We start from the raw sequence: 17,007 nt of genomic DNA, 5'->3' as shown, positions 1-17,007 counted from the left end.
TGTATGTCATCTCCTCCTGTATATACTATATACCTGTAGGAAATCTGCTCCTGTATATAGTATATACCTGTGTGTCATCTCCTCCTGTATATAGTATATACCTGTATGTCATCTCCTCCTGTATGTAGTATGTACCTGTATGTCATCTCCTCCTGTATATAGTATATACCTGTGTGTCATCTCCCCTGTAAATAGTATATACCTGTGTGTCATCTCCTCCTGTATATAGTATATATCTGTATGTCATCTCCTCCTGTATATAGTATATACCTGTGTGTCATTTCTCCTGTATATAGTATATATCTGTGTGTCATCTCCTCCTGTATATAGAATGTACCTGTGTGTCATCTCCCCTGTATATAGTATATACCTGTGTGTCATCTCCCCTGTATATAGTATGTACCTGTATGTCATCTCCTCCTGTATATAGTATATATCTGTGTCATCTCCTCCTGTATATAGTATATACCTGTGTGTCATCTCCCCTGTAAATAGTATATACCTGTGTGTCATCTCCTCCTGTATATAGTATATATCTGTATGTCATCTCATCCTGTATTAGACCTTGTTCACACATTATTTGGTCAGTATTTTTACCTCAGTATTTGTAAACTAAATTGGCAGCCTGATAAATGCCCAGCCAACAGTAAGCCCACCCCCTGGCAGTATATATTAGCTCACACATACACATAATAGACTGGTCATGTGACTGACACCTGCCGGATTCCTATATGGTACATTTGTTGCTCTTGTAATTTGTCTGCTTATTAATCAGATTTTTATTTTTGAAGGATAATACCAGACTTGTGTGTTGTGTGTGTATGGCGAGTTTCATGTGTCAAGTTGTGTGTGTTGAGTTGCGTGTGGCGACATGCATGTAGCGACTTTTGTGAGACGATTTTTGTGTGGCGACATGCGTGTAGCAACTTTTTGTGTGTCGAGTTGCATGTGACAGGTTAGTGTAGCAAGTTGTGTGCAGCAAGTTTTGCGCATGGCGAGTTTTGCGCGTGGCGAGTTTTATGTGTGGTGCCTTTTGCGTATGTGCAAGTTTTGTGTGAGGCAACTTTTGCATGTGTTGCAACTTTTGTGCATGTGGCAATTTTTCCGCGTGTGCAAGTTTTGCGTGTGGCGAGTTTTCCATGAGGTGAGTTTTGCACGTGTGGCGAGTTTTGCATGTGGAGAGTTTTGCGCGTGGCGAGTTTTGAGCGGCGACTTTTGTGTTTCGACTTTTATGTGGCGAGGTTGGTGTATGTGTGGTGAAATGTGCGCTGAGGGTGGTATATGTGTTCGAGCACGTGGTAGTGTGTGGCACATTTTGTGTGTGTGTTCATATCCCCCGTGTGTGGTGAGTATCCCATGTCGGGGCCCCACCTTAGCAACTGTATGGTATATACTCTTTGGCGCCATCGCTCTCATTCTTTAAGCCCCCCTTGTTCACATCTGACAGCTGTTAATTTTCCTCCAACACTTTTCCTTTCATTTTTTCCCCATTATGTAGATAGGGGCAAAATTGTTTGGTGAATTGGAAAGCGCGGGGTTAAAATTTCACCTCACAACATAGCCTATGACGCTCTCGGGGTCCAGACGTGCGACTGTGCAACATTTTGTGGCTGTAGCTGCGACGGTGCAGATGCCAATCCCGGACATACATACACACACACATTCAGCTTTATATACTGTATTAGATAATAGATAGATAAATAGATAATTGTTAGCTAGATATATAATAGATGGATAATAGATAGATAGAGAATAGATAGATAGATAGATAGATAGATAGATAATAGATAGATAGAGAGTAGATGGATAGATAAACAATAGATGGATAGTAGATAGATATATAGATAGATGATAGATAGATAGATAGATAGATAGATAGATAGATAGATAGATAGATAGATAGATAGATAGATAGATAGATAGATAGATAATGAATAGATAGATAATAGATAGATTAGACGCGTGTGGGGTCAGGCACGCGCATTTCTGCAGCAAAGCATTGCGCAGGTAAGCATACAGATGCCGCAGTTATTTCAACGGCCGGGAATTAACATCCATCTCCTCTCTTCATACAGGTACAAACATCTCTGCTGCTCGCTGTTATCTGCCGCCTATCATCCTGCAACCTTCCCCTTTAATGGTACAAACATCTCTACTACTCGCTGTTATCTGCCGCCTATCATCCTGCACCTTCCCTTTAATGTGCCTGTTGAATGTTTGCTAAATTCATTTGTTGCATTGTATTACTTACTGCTGTCCATCCATGCTGGGGTCACAGGAGATATAATCCTGGTCAAGGTGTTAGAGCATATGTTTGCAGCCAGGCTCAGTGCCTTTGATCATGTAACCTCCCCTGGGGTGTTGGCCAATTGCTAATTTATCCCAAATAAGGACCCACAATCCCTCTCACCTGATCCTTTACTCAGTCCTATAAATTTAGTAGCATCCTAAGGAGGACACGCGTGTGGGGTCAGGCACGCGCATCCCTGCAGCAAAGCATCACGGCAGCTAAGCATACAGACGCCGCAGTTATTTCAACGGCAGTTAGTCACGGCAGGAGTCAGGACCCCACTCTATGATCTGTCTCTTTTGGGTATGTCTGCTGAGTAAGCACTTCTTATTACTTGGATCTAGCTTTTCTATTAACCCATCTTAAGGCCCCGTCTCACTAAGCGATTTACCAACGATCACGACCAGCGATACGACCTGGCCGTGATCGTTGGTAAGTCGCTGTGTGGTCGCTGGGGAGCTGTCACACAGACAGCTCTCTCCAGCGACCAACGATCAGGGGAACCACTTCGGCATCGTTGAAACTGTCTTCAACGATGCCGAAGTCCCCCTGCAGCACCCGGGTAACCAGGGTAAACATCGGGTTACTAAGCGCAGGGCCGCGCTTAGTAACCCGATGTTTACCCTGGTTACCAGCGTAAATGTAAAAAAAAAAAAACATTACATACTCGCCTTTCGGTGTCCAGGTCCCTTGCCGTCTGCTTCCTGCTCTGACTGAGATCTGGCCGTACAGTGAGAGCAGAGCGCAGCGGTGACGTCACTGCTGTGCTCTCACTTCTCACTGTACGGCGGCTCAGTCAGAGCAGGAAGCAGACGGCAAGGGACCTGGACACCGAAAGGCGAGTATGTAATGTTTTTTTTTTTTTACATTTACGCTGGTAACCAGGGTAAACATCGGGTTACTAAGCGCGGCCCTGCGCTTAGTAACCCGATGTTTACCCTGGTTACCAGTGAAGACATCGCTGGATCGGTGTCACACACACCGATTCAGCGATGTCAGCGGGGCCTCAACGACCAAAAAAAGGTCCAGGCCATTCCGACACGACCAGCGATCTCACAGCAGGGGCCTGATCGCTGGTACGTGTCACACATAGCGAGATCGCTATGGAGGTCGCTGTTGCGTCACAAAACTTGTGACTCAGCAGCGATCTCGCTAGCGATCTCGCTATGTGAGACGGGGCCTTTACTCCTTCACCATGTTTACCTATGCCCTTACAGTGTTTGTTCCACTAATCCTCTCTCTCCTTCGCTATCACAAACCCCAGCACTCTCTAACCTAGTAATCATCTCCCCTTCCCTCTTACCTCCCCACCTGTCCTCCTCTGCTGACCTGCTCCTCAACCTCAAATCTGTCCTAAGAAAACATAAAACAAGTAGGCCACTCTCTTTCTCCCACCTGCTCTCTCTCACTCTCTCTGCTTCTCCTCACTGCTGGAGACATATCTCCCATCCCTGGACCCCCACATCTCATACCTCCCATTACTACTCCCTCCTATCGCTCCCTATCCAACATGAACTACCGCAATCTTTCCAACATAAAACCCGTGCCCCTGATGCCCACCCCCCTGCTCCCTCTCTCTGGAGCACTCTGGAATGCCCGCTCAATCTGCAATAAGCTTCATGTGATTCACGACCTTTTTCTCTCCTGAAATCTTGCCTTCCTTGGCCTCACAGAAACATGGCTAACACCCTCTGATACCGTCTCCTGTTGTGAACTCTATTTCCTGGCTCCCTCTTGTGGTCACAAGTGGTACTGTGTGAGTGCTGTCTTTCTGCAGGTTTGTGACTGGCATCAGCTGTCTCGTTATCTGTGGGCTGGTTTTCTATTTAAGCTCACTTGGAATCTCAGTCTATGCCTGCTGTTGTTGTATTCAGTGCTATTCTGTTTGCTCCTGTCTACATCCGTTACCAGTCTCTTCAAGAGAAGCTAAGTTCTGTTTGCTTATTCTTGCTCATCTGTGTTCAATATGTTCCTAGAATATTATGAGTTTTGTCCAGCTTGCTAATATGTGATTTCCCTGCTTGCTGGTGCTCTGGGGTGCTGAGTTGCTCCCCCCACATCGTTAGTTGGTGTGGGGGTTCTCGCATTCTCTGCGTGGATATTTTTGTATAGGGTTTTTTACTGACCGCACAGATCCCTTGCTATTTTCTGCTATCTAGTATTAGCGGGCCTCATTTGCTTAACCTGTTTCATCTCTGCGTTTGTCTTTTCCTCTTAACTCACCGTTATTATTTGTGGGGGGCTGTTCTATTTCTTTCGGGTTATTTCTCTGAGGCAAGTGAGGTCTTACTTTATCTCTAGGGGTAGTCAGTTTCTCAGGCCGTGAAGAGACGTCTAGGATTTCAGGAAACGTTCTACGGCTACCTTTAGTGTGTTTGGTTAGGATCAGCTTTGCGGTCAGTTCAGTTACCACATCCCCAGAGCTCGTCCTATTGTCTCTGACTTAGCTGGTTAGATTTGTGATCCTAAGCCACTGGGATCATAACAGTCTCCCCTGCTGCGCTGTGTTACGGAGGCCTCAACATCACCCACACTCCTCGACCCGGCAACAAACATGGTGGAGGAGTGGGTCTTCTCCTTTCTTCAAACTGCACCTTTAACCCAATCCCACCTCTTCCCTCCCTTATCCTCCCCTCTTTTGAAGTCCATTCTGTCCGCATCTACTCTCCTTCCAACCTCCAAGTGGCTGTCATATACCGACCTCCAGGCCCAGCCACTGCCTTTATTGACCAATTCTCCACCTGGCTTCTTCACTTTCTCTCTGCTGACATTCCCACCATCATCATGGGTGACTTCAACATCCCCATTGATACCCTTCAGTCAACAGCCTCCAAACTTCGGTCCCTTACCTCATCCTTTGGACTTACTCAGTGGTCCTCCGCAGCCACCCACACAGACGGGCATACACTAGACATGGTATTCACCCGTCTCTGCTCTCTATCTAACTTCACCACCTCCCCTCTCCCTCTATCTGACCACCATCTGCTCACCTTCTCATCCCTGTCCTCCTTACCGGTCATCCATGTCCAGCAACATGTTCACCCCCGCAGAAACCTTGCACACCTAGAAACCCACACACTCTCTGACTCCATCCTACCACTGACATCCATATCCTCACTCCATGACACAGACACTGCCACTGCTTTCTACAATGCCACTCTCGCATCAGCTATTGACACGGTTGCCCCTCTCGTCCATGGCAGAGTGCGACGTCTCAATAGACAACCTTGGCACAATAACACTACTAAAAAGCTCCGGCAAGTGTCCAGGGTTGCGGACCGGCGTTGGAAGAAAACACACTCGCAAGATGACTTCACTGTATTCAAACAAGCAACACTCGCTGTTAAATCTGCTCTCACCTCTGCTAAATAGGCCTACTTCACAACCCTCGTATCTTCCCTATCCTACAACCCCAAACAGTTATTCAAAACCTTTAACTCCCTCCTCTGCCCCCCACTGCCCCCTCCAACCTCCCTCATCTCTGCTGAGGACTTTGCCACACACTTTAAAAATAAGATCATCCAGACAAGGCAAGTCTTTATTGTTCAACCACCACAACCCCTTTGTATACCAGACCAATGCCCAAACCCCATAACCTCCCTATCCAACATCACTGAAGGGGCTTAATTGTCTCCTCTCCAAATCGCACCTCACCACCTGTGCGCTCGACACCATCCCATCCCACCTCCTCCCCAACCTCACCACCACACTTATCCCATTCCTAACCCACCTGTTCAACCTATCACTAACTTCTGGCACCTTCCCTTCTGCGTTCAAACATGCCACAATCACGCCTATCCTTAAAAAGCCAACCCTTGATCCAACTGCTATGTCCAGCTATCGTCCAATATCGCTGCTCCCATTCGCTTCCAAACTCCTGGAGCAGCACGTCCATGCTCAACTTTCCTCCCACCTCTCATCTAACTTGTTGTTCGACAATCTACAATCTGGTTTCAGCCCCCATCACTCAACTGAGACTGCCCTAACCAAAATCACTAACAACCTACTTACCGTCAAAGCTACTGGACAATACTCTGTACTCCTCCTTCTAGACCTGTCCTCTGCTTTCCACACAGTTGACCACTGCCTCCTACTACAGATCCTCTCTTCCTTTGGCATCAAAGACCTCGCCCTATCCTGGATCAACTTGTACCTTTCCAACCGCACATTCAGCGTCTCCCACTCCCACACTACCTCCTCATCCCACCCTCTCTCTGTTGGAGTCCCCCAAGGCTCTGTACTAGGACCCCTACTCTTCTCAATCTATACACTTGGCTTGGGAAAACTCATAAAGTCCCATGGATTCCAGTACCGCCTCTATGCTGATGACACTCAGATCTACCTCTCTGGCCCAGACGTCACCGCTCTACTGTCCAGAATCCCAGAGTGCCTATCAGCCATATCCTCCTTCTTCTCCTCTCACTTCCTCAAACTCAATGTGGACAAATCTGAACTCATCATCTTTCCTCCATCCCACAGATCTTCCTTACCTGACCTATCTATCACAATCAATGACATAATGCTTTCCCCCATACCAGAAGTCCGCTGCCTCAGAGTAACCTTCGACTCTGCCCTGTCCTTCAAACTGCACATCCAAGCTCTTTCCACCTCCTGTCGCCTCCAGCTCAAAAATATCTCCAGAATCCGTCATTTCCTCAACCTTCAATCTACTAAAATGCTTGTGCATGCCCTCATCATCTCCCGCCTTGACTACTGCAACATCCTTTTCTGCGGCCTCCCTGCTAACACCCTTGCACCTCTCCAGTCCATCCTTAACTCTGCTGCCCGACTAATCCATCTCTCTCCTCGCTACTCCTCCGCTTCCCCCCTCTGCAAATCTCTTCACTGGCTCCCATTCCCTCAGCGTATCCAGTTCAAATTACTAATACTGACCTACAAAGCCATCCATAACCTGTCTCCTCCATATATCTCTGAACTAATCTCCCGATATTTTCCCTCACGTAATCTCCGGTCCTCCCAAGACCTCCTTCTCTCCTCCACACTTATTCGCTCCTCATCCAATCGCCTCCAAGACTTCTCCCGAATATCCCCCATCCTCTGGAACTCTCTGCCCCAACACGTCCGACTATCAACCACATTCGGATCCTTCAGACGGAACCTGAAAACTCATCTCTTCAGGAAATCCTACGGCCTGCACTGACCCCGCTGCCTCATCACTACCGAAGATACCGCCTCACCAACACCGGAGCTCCTGCAACCCCCAACCTACTGTCTCCTTCCCCACCATCCTGCAGAATGTAAGCCCGCAAGGGCAGGGTCCTCGCCCCTCTGTATCAGTCTGTCATTGTTAGTTTGTTTACTGTAAGTGATATCTGTAACTTTATGTAACCCCTTCTCATGTACAGCACCATGGAATCAATGGTGCTAGAGAAATAAATAATAATAATAATAATAGATAGATAGATAGATAGATAGATAGATAGATAGATAGATAGATAGATAGATAGATAGATAGATAAATAATAGATAGATATATAGATAGATAGATAATTGATAGATAATAGATGGATATAGATAGATAATAGACAGATAGATAGATAATAGATAGATAATAGATAGTTAATAGATGGATATGGATAGATAATAGACAGATAGATAATAGATAGATAACAGATCGTTAGATAGATAGATGGATAAGAGTTAGATTGATATGAGGTTTTTGTAAAATCGCAGCCATCAGACATTACTCATGGCGGCTCAGCTCTTTTTCTTCTATACGTATCTGTATCTGTGTTTTCTTCCGGTCACTGTGGATAGATCATTCTCAGGATTAATAACTAATGATACAATCAGTGACTTTTATCTCTCACGATCTGCAGTTTTTCGACATCCGTTCATCTGGGATTAGATAAATATCTACTGTACAGACAAGATGGAGGAATCCTAAGTGTTTTTGCTGTTATTATGAAAGTTTGGAGAAAACATTGGTGATTATTACTATTCCCCACATATCTCCCAAATGTTACAAACCATGATGCACACAGTGAGGTGTAAGCACTCGAGCAGCCCCCTGATTTCGGGCACTGCTGTATCGCCCGTGGCTTCCTGCCTCCGCACATGATTCATCCTCCTTTCTCATCGTTAATACACAAGTAACGGCAGTGACTGAGGACAGAGACTTCCTCCATTCCATGTGTGGTAGCTGAGGTCCATGTGATTTATGGAGTGAAGCCCTCACTGATTTGTTTAACATTTGTTTGACTTTTGTTCCTTGCGGCTCACGCCGACCAAAAAAAATACTTACATTGTGATGTAATATTCGAAAAGAACTATTTAGTCTGAGAGCAGAAATCTCCTGGAGCTGTCCCAGCCGGTCTGATAGGACACATTTATAGAGGTTGTGTCATCATGAATTACTGCGGAGAAAACAGTGAGAGCAATGGATGGTCGGAAACTTCTATTCCAGATTTTAGCAATCAGGTTTTCTACAAATATGGGCAGAATAAGAAGAACCAAGATCAGCAATTCCGCCATGCTGAGACTATGATATGGTCTGACACAGTAAGTCTCAAGAGCCAAGATGAACCTTTAAAAATTCCATTTTGCCACCTTCGCTGAATTTTCCCAGAAAGTTGGTCAAGAATCCAAAATATTCCAAAGCTTCCATTTGCTCTGAGGTCTCCTAGAACTGCTTCCAACCTATCTGAAGCTTTTTATTCCAAACACAGCCCTAGTATTGTAACCTCAACATTTTTAGCTATGGATAAACAGATAATAGCTCTTAATCACTGCTGCCACACAAGCTATCTGAATAGTTTCTTTAATGTTTTAAGGCCTTCTCTTCCAATGTAGATGTCTAAGCTGTGAGCTGTGTCGTCCTTTCACTATCCAGATTCACCATGAAATGGCTGCTTTATTCCCTACCTTGGCCTTTATGCAGGCTGTGATAGTCTCTCCTGATTGGCTCTGCTTCACCAATGTGTTAGCTGTAAGACATTATGGGTAAACTCGCCATGGCAGAGCCTGCTATTAAGTGAGTCCTCTCTGGCTGATCCATTCTTCTGCAATGTATAAAATGGCATCTAATAACACGAAGGAAATCGCAAATAGTTCAAATTTGCCGGAGGTAGGGAATTCCTAAAAATTTGACACAAATTCTATTGGCACCAAATTGTTTCATTCATCTCTAAGTAAGAGAATATAAGAAATGATGATAGACCATGGGCAGTCTCAAAGAGTGGTTCTCCAATGGATTTCACTTTCTACATCATGCAAGTGCGGTCTTCTTCTCAGTTGCCAGAGCATTAGAAATATCTGATTGCCTAAGTTTTATTACTCCCAGTATGCAACCTTAGGAAATGTTGATTTTTATCATGGAAAGCACACTAATATGAAGATACAATCTTTCCAATTGCGAAAAGTGGACAACCCAATTGTTCAGACCTATTTTCATGAAAGGTATTAGTCAGTGGTAATCTGCTACAGTGGAAGGGACACGCAAGATAATAGTTTTCCCATCTGGCCAACTCCTCCTTATGGTAAAGCTTCTCTGTGGATTAACTGGTCGGTGCCATCATTGGCAGGGAGACCTTTCAAAAGAGTTGCCACCAAGTCATCATTTTGTAGGACTCTTTTGGGGGGCAGAAAAGCATTGAAAAATAATAACGGATTACAGTATACTCACCCATGGAAGGCCCACTTTTCACGTGGCCCATCACAGAAGCTCCCTGCCTAGTAATTTGCTCATTTCAGATTTGTCTTCTTCTTAGTTTTCTGTTCGGCTCTTCTGACGCTGACTGTGCTGTGTTGGGCTCGACATACATCATTAACAGTAATGATTGGCATCATGATCAGCATCATCACATGAGGCCTAGGCAGCGACAGAAGATCTGGATCAAAGATGGAAGAGAAGACCAATCCGAAGGTCAATGAAAAAGAGCATAAGACCAGGCGGGAGCTGCAAAGGAAGGACAGGACGGGTGAACAATGGGCCAATGACAAGTGGTTACACTCTCACTTTTTATCCCTTCATTGTCCTCCATTTATTGTCCTTTGGGGAATGAAGAGACCAAAGATCCTAATGAACATCTTTTCTTGTAGATTAATTTCAAACTGCATCAAATCTACTGGCTGTGTAAAGCTCTCCATTAGGTTATAGTGCCTTCTTGGTCAACATAATTCTGCAGCACTAAAGCAATGGAGTAAGACCCTGATACAAAAATACCTGCATGGAATTGGCATGCGTTTCCTTGCAGTAGTTTCTCAGGGTCAAAAAATATTTTAAGTTAAAAATATTTTAAAAAAGATACTTATCATTACTAATCTCTCTTTTTTTCTAATAATATGTGACATTGTTTTATTAATTATGATCCTAATGATCAGAGATGCCCACTCGGCCAATCACTGACTGAGCTGGTCAACACCAGAACCAATGGTTGACTGAGAGGGCATTTCAAGCTGAGAGGTTGGAGGAAGAAGAAGAGACCAGTGTGTAACAGGTAAGAGTTGGAATGGGAACTTGAGAGGGTGAGTTGTTCTTCATTATTATTTTTATCTTGTCTGAATCCAAACTGATTGTTGGCCATCCTATATTTTAATTTAATTTATTGGTCTTCAGTTTGTTCTTGAGCCATGGTGACTTAATGGATGAACAATCTATAAGAAGATCTGTGCAAGCCTGGATAAGTCCACCAGGGTCTTCTCCACCGTTATCTTGATAGTATCAAGCCACCGGGTTGCTGGTCTTCCTCTTCTCCTTGTTCCTTCTTTTCTTCCAGTCATGATGTCCTTCTCCAGTGATTGCTCTCTTCATGTGATGAGTCCAAAGCAGGCACGTTGTAGCTTGATGATCGTTCCTTCGAGTGATATATCTGGCTTGATTTGTTCCAAAATATATTTGTTTATTCTTCTTTCCATCCATGGTAATGAGGACATCCTTCTCATGCACCACTTTTGAAAGGTGTCGATTTTTCAGTTTTGTTTCTTTATCGTCCATGTTTCATATCTGTATGTTATCACAGAAAATTCCAAACCATGTAGGAGCCACGTCTTTGTCCTATATCAGCCTCCCCCACTCAACATGGAAGCCATATGCTCTACCAACCACGCAATTTGGTTTCTAATGTAAACAGAGCTATCTGTGGACATAAGAAAACTTCACATCTATCTACGTCAAACAGAAAAGTCTGTGTTTTTCCAAAATTTAAAAGGCTATTGAGTCAGACAAGGAAACATTTTGTAAATCCTTATTTTCTCCTAATCAAATCATTTTAATGGCTTTTATGGTTTTCTCCGCATTCCAAAAATCAGATTTCTAAGCAAATGGGGAATACATGTAGACTTGTAATATTGAAGTCACAGACACAGAAGTGACATGATGACATTTACCAAATCCATAAATACATCCCATATTCTTCAGAGCTGCCAAGTCCAATAAAATGGATGTAAGAATCTACTCAGCACTAATCCGGATCTTAGTGCACCGGAGTCAGTATTCCGGGAAGCGGCTTTCCAAGTTATATATTTCCAGTGGCAAAAGCCAGAACACAATAGAATCAGCTGCCTGAAGTCAGGATGTTTTAAAAATACCAGAAATATACAATGTACCATCTTCAAAGCTGAGATCCTAGAACTATTATGTGACGGCCTAATTGTAGTGGATGGATGATATGGGGCCAATTGGGGCACCGCGGGTTTGTCTCCTTCCCTCTCTTTTGTCCTGGGACTGACCATATTGCACACCTTGGCTTGACAGCATTAGGAAGGACTAGATTTAGAGAAAAAAAATGGGCAAATATCAAGGATAGTGTACTCCATGGGAACTCCAAAATCATCTCAGTAGTGTCTGTTTTTACAATGGGGAAATGGAAATGTAGTACTGTGTGGGAACTACAGTATATAACAGTACCCTGTGAGCCCTCTTAAATGAGGACAATTATTATTCGGACCCTACAGAGTGATATAATATTGGCTGAATAGGACAATAATAAGACAGAATTTTCATTTCACTATGAAGCAAGATGGTAAAAGGATGGGTGATGCACCCTATCACCCCAGGATGGATGATGCACCCTACTTTTGATTTTGAAATACTAAAGTGCGTAGGAAGGGCATGCTTCAAGCTTGGCCATGTACCCAAGTCTTGAGTTCATCTTAAGATTTCTTCTACATAGTGTGAGTACCCGACAACTTTTATTGCTGACTGTCTGGAAGGTTTGTGACACGCAAAGCAGAAGAATGAGACTTTTCCCACCATAAGAAAACCAACAGCTCATCACAGCTGTAATGGCTTTATCCAGGGTGATCGGCAGCTGGAGCAGAATGTGTCAATATAATTAAGTAAGAGAAACCCTGCACTCCATCCTTCTTGAGAAAACTCCATGTTTATTATAACTTCATTCCATACATGATGCAAATTGTCTCTTCAGAGAGGAAGAGAACTAGAACTCTAGTGCCACCTATTGGAAGTAGCAATCCTAACAGTCATTGTCGACCCTTTAACGAGCCATATCACATGACCTAGGATAAAAACCAAACCAGAATCTCAATTTGCAGACACTGTGTTTCGGGGTACTTCCCCTCGTCGGTGCAAAGTAGAGATCTGGTTTGGCTGAGTGAGAGGCATCTGACCGGAATCCAAGGATTGCTACTTCCGATAGTGGCACTAGAGTTCTAGTCCTCTTCCTCTCTGAAGAGACAATTTGCATATTTCCCAGAGGAACATTGCGGCTCTAAGTCTCCTCATCTCAACAGGCTTAACATGTCACTTTCCGCAAGGAGAAACGATACATCTTGGATTCCATACATGATAAAATCACACAGATTCTTAAACATCAAACTCATTTTGGAAGTAAACTTCCTTCTTCATAGATGAATATGGAATGAAGTAATAAGGACTTTTACTTCTGAAATGCATCAGATGTTTGAGGATCTGTGTCCTTAGCATGGTTTTAGCATGTATGGAATAAAGATACAATAAATATGGAGTTTGCTCAAGAAGGACTGGGATCAAAAGTGTAAAGTTTCTGCTTGTGGAGAGTGACAAGCCAAGCCTGGCATGTCAGAGTGAGACTTAAAAGTAGAGATGAGCTAATCCAGATTGAAGTTCGGGGTTCATCCCGGACATCTAGTGTCACGTTCTGAACTTCAAAGATGGACTTCTACCGGAACACAATTTTACAGTTTGGAATTTCTTGGAGGAGAGAGAGAGTGTTGGGGTCACCATTGCCTTCTATGGTGTTTGGGTTCAGTTTCAAGTTCGGGTAGCATTCTGGTACCCAAACCAAAGTTTAGGGTAAAGTGTTGTCGAATCTGAACATGAAACGGGTCCGCTCATTCCAACTTATAAGTCATGCATGCTCCTCTAGAAATTAAATATGCTAATCTTCTCTTAGAAGGACTGAATGTCAGCTTTTGTCTTAGTAGCTGAGAATTTTTTTCCCCTTTTATCAAACCACACCTCTCAACATCTTCTTCATGACCCTTGAATGTACAATTTGATGCCAGAGTTACACAAAAGTGACATTACAAAAGCCCTGATTTCACAAAGGTTTTGGCAGCACATAGGTGACTCTTCTAGAGTCTGAAAGGTTTCCTTTAATCAAACACTGGGAGTTATACAGGTAGACCGCCATCATATATGTTTTGTATATACAGTATATATGCAGAAAAAGAATTGCAACAACTGTATCTATCAGAATAGATATCTCCTCATCATGGACAATGGCAATGATATCTCCTCATCATGGACAATGGCAATGATATCTCCTCATCATGGACAATGGCAATGATATCTCCTCATCATGGACAATGGCAATGATATCTCCTCATCATGGACAATGGCAATGATATCTCCTCATCATGGACAATGGCAATGATATCTCCTCATCATGGACAATGGCAATGCCAATGATATCTCCTCATCATGGACAATGCAACGATATCTCCTGATCATGGACAATGGCAACGATATCTCCTCATCATGGACAATGGCAATAATATCTCCTCATCATGGACAACGGCAATGATATCTCCTCATCATGGACAATGGCAATAATATCTCCTCATCATGGACAATGGCAATAATATCTTCTCATCATGGACAATGGCAATAATATCTCCTCATCATGGACAATGGCAATAATATCTTCTCATCATGGACAATGGCAATAATATCTCCTCATCATGGACAATGGCAATAATATCTTCTCATCATGGACAATGGCAATGATATCTCTTCATTATGGATAAAGGCAATGATATCTCCTCATCATGGGCAATGTCAATGATATCTCCTCATCATGGACAATGGCAATGATATCTCCTCATCATGGACAATGGCAATGATATCTCTTCATTATGGATAAAGGCAATGATATCTCCTCATCATGGGCAATGTCAATGATATATCCTCATCATGGACAACGGCAATGATATCTCCTCATCATGGACAATGGCAATAATATCTCCTCATCATGGACAATGTCAATGATATCTCTTCATCATGGACAATGTCAATGATATCTCTTCATCATGGACAATGGCAATGATATCTCCTCATCATGGACAATGGCAATAATATCTCCTCATCATGGACAATGTCAATGACATCTCCTCATCATGGACAATGGCAATGATATCTCCTCATCATGGACAATGGCAATGATATCTCTTCATCATGGACAATGGCAATGATATCTCTTCATTATGGATAAAGGCAATGATATCTCCTCATCATGGACAATGGCAATAATATCTCCTCATCATGGACAATGGCAATAACATCTCATCATGGACAATGGCAATAACATCTCCTCATCATGGACAATGGCAATGATATCTCCTCATCATGGACAATGGCAATAATATCTCCACATCATGGACAATGGCAATAATATCTTCTCATCATGGACATTGTCAATGATTTCTCCTCATCATGGACAACGGCAATGATGTCTCCTCATCATGGACAATGGCAATGATATCTCCTCATCATGGACAGTGGCAATAATATCTCCTCATCAAGGACAATGGCAATAATATCTCCTCATCATGTACAATGTCAATGATATCTCTTCATCATGGACAATGTCAATGATATCTCTTCATCATGGACAATGTCAATGATATCTCTTCATCATGGACAATGTCAATGATATCTCTTCATCATGGACAATGTCAATGATATCTCCTCATCATGTACAATGTCAATGATATCTCTTCATCATGGACAATGTCAATGATATCTCTTCATCATGGACGATGTCAATGATATCTCTTCATCATGGACAATGTCAATGATATCTCTTCATCATGGACAATGTCAATGATATCTCTTCATCATGGACAATGTCAATGATATCTCCTCATCATGGACAATGGCAATGATATCTCCTCATCATGTACAATGTCAGTGATATCTCTTCATCATGGACAATGTCAATGATATCTCTTCATCATGGACAATGTCAATGATATCTCTTCATCATGGACAATGTCAATGATATCTCCTCATCATGGACAATGGCAATGATATCTCCTCATCATGGACAATGGCAATAATATCTCCTCATCATGGACAATGGCAATAATATCTCCTCATCATGGACAATGTCAATGATTTCTCCTCATCATGGACAATGGCAATGATGTCTCCTCATCATGGACAATGGCAATGATATCTCCTCATCATGGACAATGGCAATAATACCTCCTCATCATGGACAATGTCAATGATTTCTCCTCATCATGGACAACGGCAATGATGTCTCCTCATCAAGGACAATGGCAATAATATCTCCTCATCATGTACATTGTCAATGATATCTCTTCATCATGGACAATGTCAATGATATCTCTTCATCATGGACAATGTCAATAATATCTCCTCATCATGGACAATGGCAATGTGCCTTTACAGTAAAAAAAAATTTTTCTAAATCTACTGGTGTTCTGCATTTGCCAAACTATATCCGTGTCAAAAAACTCCTCTCGCTTCAGAAGTCTTCAGTGTGGAATAGTAGTCATGGATGACAAATACTTTTATCACAGTGAAACATCTCAGGAAATAAAACATATTTATTAGGATCCAAAATCAGAGGGATACATGCAGCTTTTAAAGCAAAGATGAAGTAATCTAATGATCTAATGAAATAGTGCGGTGGTCAAAAAGATTTATGATCTGTTCAAGCCCCAAGCAGTTCATTGCCTGATCCCAGAGATATTAAAAACAATATAAGTTGGATTAAAAATGTTGAAAAAATGTAATAAACTAGGCTATGAAACAAGAAATTTCTGCAGAAAAATAGTTGTTTTGAATCCTTCGTGTGTGTTCTCTATTAACTTTCATAAAAAAATCTATTATAAAAAGTTTGGATATCATTAGGCGAGTTGTAAGAAGTCATTGGTACACCTCTCCCAGTAGTGGTCATGCTGCCATCCACTACCGATTTCACTCTGTATTTCACCCCTCGATTTGTGGGTCACACACAGTGAAATGGATTCTTAAAAGCAATGGACATATTTGCTGCATTTTTTTTGTTACATTTTTTTAAAATTTTGCAATCTGGCTTTAGTAAACATTCTAGACCATTGTCTATGAAAGTGATATGCCCTTAGTTTTCCTCTCTTGAACAATCACCTACTCTGATTAGTCACCAAATTAAAACCTTACCCTCCTTTCCAATAGTACAATCAAACAGGAGAATTTTTTTTTCTTTGATGCAGTAACTTAGTGTTACAGAAAGGGGGATCACAAG

The sequence above is a fragment of the Ranitomeya variabilis genome, chromosome 1 (genome assembly GCF_051348905.1).
Source record: "Ranitomeya variabilis isolate aRanVar5 chromosome 1, aRanVar5.hap1, whole genome shotgun sequence".
NCBI classification, from domain to species: Eukaryota; Metazoa; Chordata; class Amphibia; order Anura; family Dendrobatidae; genus Ranitomeya; species Ranitomeya variabilis.
This window is presented reverse-complemented; position numbering follows the sequence as displayed.